This window comes from Rhinolophus hipposideros, assembly GCF_964194185.1.
Source record: "Rhinolophus hipposideros genome assembly, chromosome: 4".
NCBI classification, from domain to species: Eukaryota; Metazoa; Chordata; class Mammalia; order Chiroptera; family Rhinolophidae; genus Rhinolophus; species Rhinolophus hipposideros.
The window spans coordinates 4,476,559-4,481,110 of NC_138050.1; positions in this window are offsets into that span (position 1 = coordinate 4,476,559).

The following is a 4,552-nucleotide window of genomic DNA, read 5'->3' on the forward strand; positions in this document are numbered from 1 at the left end:
TCCCGATGAGTTGATTTGAGCTTAGGGACCAAGGACATGTCCCGTGGACCCAGCACATGGTGGTGAGTTTTCTAGCTGTGGAGTACGGGCAGTAGTGTGACAGGCTGACCCACCACTCCACTCACTCACGAGACACTAAAGCATCTGTCCAAAGTAATATGAGACCTGTGAAGGCTACCCAACAATACATGATGGTATCAGCCTGTCTCCACATAGCGTCTTCTTTATGTTCTTATAGGATTTCTGTCCAGCTAGTCTTCAAGTGGTTCACAGTGATGGCTTCTCTACAATAAGTTGTAATTCTGATGTGTTCAGGTGAGTTATGAGGTTCCCAGCTTCCCTGGTGGTTGTCAATGATCCTTCCCCCAAAGGTTTTTATGGGTAAAAGGACTTATCTTTTTCCAAGCCTTTATTTTGAGGTTTCCAGAGGTGTCTCGTGTAAATAAATACTGTGCCTCTCTGTCACTTACCTGTTGCCACATTAATCTCAATGGCATGAAACAGAAAGCATTTATTTATCACAGTTTTTGTGTCACTAGAGCAGGTCAGCTGGGTGTAGCTGTATTAGTTTGTTTGGGCTGTTACAACAAAATTTCATAAACTGGGTATTTTACAAACAACATGTATTCATTTCTTACAGTTCTGGAGGCTGGAAATTCCAAGATCATGGCACCAGTAAATTCCGTCTATATCTGGTGAGAGCTTCCTAGGTAATAGATTTTTCTCTGTGTCCTTACATGATGGAGGGGATCAGGGAGCTCTGGGGCGGGGGGCTGTTTTATAAGGGCACTAACTCCAATCATGAGGGCTCCACTCTCATGTCCTAATCACCTCCCAAAGGCCCCATCTTTTAATACCATCACTTCAGGGATGAGGCTGTCAACATGTGAATTGTAGGGGACACGAACATTTGGATTATCACAGTAGCTGTCCCTCACATGTCTCCTTCTCCTTCTGGGTCAGTGGGTAGCCCGGCCAGGTCTGCTAACACCCCATTGGCTAAAGCAAGTCACATGTCCAATCACAGTCAAAGACGGGAAATACATTCCACATTTAGTAGGAGGGACTACAAAGTTACACAGCCAAGGGGCTACAGGGAGAGATGAAGAACTGGGGACAATAACTCAATTTAATGCAGTGCTTAGAGAATAATCCGTCAAATAATGCATCCCAACACTGTGCTTACAGGAGAATTTCTAGCTCTAGAGTGGCAGTCACTGACCTGTTCTGCAACTCTGTAAGGAGGATGCTTTTTTGTGTCCCGCCAGACAGAGGGTGACACTCAGCCATAGGCTGACTGCTGCAAGGCAATGCAGGTGATGTTGACTTTTCTTGGCTGCCCTGCCCGTTAGAACACCAAAACCATCTCCAAAGAAGTAACGAGAAGTTGGGGGCAGGAAGGGAGGGTTGACTAGGTGAAGCACAAGGGATATTTCAGGGTGGTGAAACTGTTCTGTATGGTACTGTAATGGTAGATATATGACACCACGTTTTTGTCAAAACCCATAGCACACAAAGAGTGGACTTTAATATATAAAGTACAATAAAAAAGAAAACATTTAGGAGGTCAGAGGTCCTGTTTGGGACTCCCAGTGTGTGTCCTCTTGGAGATAGGTGGAAAATTTAAGTTGCATTCCAACACGTCTGCAGTGGCTGAGAACTCCAGTTCTGGACAAAGCTTTGCTAGCACAGTTTGAAGAAAAGGATTCACGTAAAACCAAACCATGTCCATGAGTGAGCCACACCTTGAACTAGCAGAAATTTATTGGATATTCTGGAACACGGAAACTGGAATGAGAGTCCATGCGCTCAGGAATCAATGGCAGAGTCAATGGAGAAGGTAAAGATTAAGTTAAAGGACAAAACATAAGAAAAATAAAACTTTCTAAAATTAAAGCTAAAATCAAATCTGGTGCCTGGATTTTAAAATATGGTAAACAGAACAATTACTGCTAAGAACAAAACTGATGTTCTGAGTGAGCAAAAGGATTAAATTTCATACAGAAGTCAAAAACATTAAAAACTAAAAACTGTAAACAAGAAGATAGACAATAAAAGACTCAAGGGACAGATCCAAGAGGCCTCTGATGCAGATATTATTACATTCAGAAGGAGAAAACATATCACAGAGAAGAAAAATAATAATAAAACATATCACAGAGAAGAAAATAATAAGAAAAGATGAAATAAAATAAATTTCTTGAAGTTAAAGATTCCAAATGAAACAGAATATAGCCTCGAGAAATTACAGAAATACTTCAAGGGTAAAGAGATAACCTTATAAACTTTCAGGAAAAAACGCAGATCACTTATGGTGGTAATTAAATCTGACTGGTTATCTGACTTATAAATTATACTTTAAACCAACAGACAATGGAATGGCAATGGACTATTGAGAAAACAGGAGTAAGATCCAAGAACTCTATACCCAGCCCAGATATAATTTAATGCAAAAGAATGAGATTTTGGAGCAAGTAAGGATTCAATGTGTTGTAACCCTTGTAATCCATCTGAGGAAACATGTAGAAACTCTTGTAACCAAGTAAAAGTCAATTTGAACATGGATCTTATGATTTGGGAAAATAAGAGAGTGCAGGAAACAGTGATAGCTAAATATAAATGGGTGATTTTGATGATGTGAGTGAAAATTTATAATATGTGTTAAGGCTTCTTTAAACAGAAAAGGAAACTGTAAGGAAATCACTAATAAAAGCTTGAAGCAGGGGCAGATGGGTGGCTCAGTTGGTTAGAGCGCAGGCTCTCAACAGGGCTGCCGGTTCGTTTCTCACAGGGGCCAGCGAGCTGCACCCTCCGCAACTAAAATGAAGTCAATGAGCTGTCACTGAGCTCCCGGCTGGCCAGATGGCTCAGTTGGTTGGAGCAAGTGCTCTTAACCACAGGGTTGCCAGTTGGATTCCTCGACTCCCACAAGGGATGGTGGGCTGCGCCCCCTGCAACTAACAATGGCGATTGGACCTGGAGCTGAGCTGCACCCTCCAGAACTAAGACAAAAAGGACAACAACTTGACTTGAATGGAGCTGATGAGAGTCCTGGGAAAAACACACCACTGCCCCCCAATTGAAAGAAAAGTCCTGGAAATGCACACTGTTCCCCAATAAAGTCCTGTACAAAAAAGATTACAACTTATTAAAAATGCTTCAAAGAAAATGTAAAATATTAAAAAAAAACGCTTGAAGCAAAAATTTTCAGCTATGTCAGCAATGAAGTGTGTGTGTGTGTGTGTGTGTGTGTGTGTGTACACACATGTGCATACACACATGCAGGGGTGGAGTGGGACATACAATTCAGAACAGGAAAATGAGCAATCTCCTATCAGTAAGTGAGGATGGGATGAATTGCATAGAGAAAGGTACTGGGAACATAAGGATTATGTAATTTTTATATGTTAGTAGAGACATCCAAATTTAGTCATCACCATGTGTGATTAAACAAGAACTACTAGTATCATAAAAAATAGTATCTTCTAAAAATTAATGGTGTACTAAAGAAGTGAAGAAAATTAGGAAAAATAAAACTAAAAAGAACAAAGAATAGCAAACAAAAAATAATATAGAAATCATAAAAGCAAGTACACAAAGCATCATAATTACCATGGACTAAAACCTCCTATCAAAATACAAAGACTCTGATATTAGTTATAATATAAAACCCAGGCAAAGGTGTTTCTAGAAACACACCAAAACAATGGTACAAAGAAAGGTCGGAAATTAAGGGAAGGCAAACATATTAAGCAAATACAAAGAAAATAAAAGAACTCAGCATGAATGACAATATTAATATTATTAAACGTAATTCAAAGCCAAAAGTATTAATGATGTCAAAAAGGAAAAATGTAATGGGGAAAAGTTAATCAGTGAACAAGTTGTGCATAAATCATAAACATTGATAGATAAACAAAATAACAGCCATAGATAAAAAGCAAAAATCCCAGAAATACAAGGGGACATTGATGAAAACACTTTTCTTGTGGGATGTTTTGAATATTCTTTCAGCATTTGACAATTCAAGTATATAATTAAGGCAAAGTTTTAGGGGATTTGAAAAATACAATAAACTATACATTTTTCTCTTCTTATATTCATGTAATACACAAGTCAATCATATGCTTGGCCTAAAAAAGGCTGTTAAATTGCTCAAAGCAGAGTTTGTTTCTTTGTTTTACTTTCAAAGAGGAAATCAATAATAAAAATATTTTTTAAAATTCTTTAATTATTGGAAAATTAAGAAACCTCTTCCACACAATTCCTGATTCAAAGAGGAAGTCAAAATTGAAATCACAATGTAAGTATCGAAGAGAGACTAGGAAAAAACTTTATACCAAAATCTACTAGATATAGATAAAGCTATGTTGAGAGGTGGGTGTGGACGTAGAGTTTTAAATTATTTTATTGTTTAAAAAGAAAAAATTACACAGTCATGAATATCATGTTTGGAACAATTTGGATATTATTTTTCCTTGATTTTTGGTAAAATGCACAGGAGCACTTTCACAGATTTTCAGATTTTCTTCATGTGGATTTTTTTCCTTTT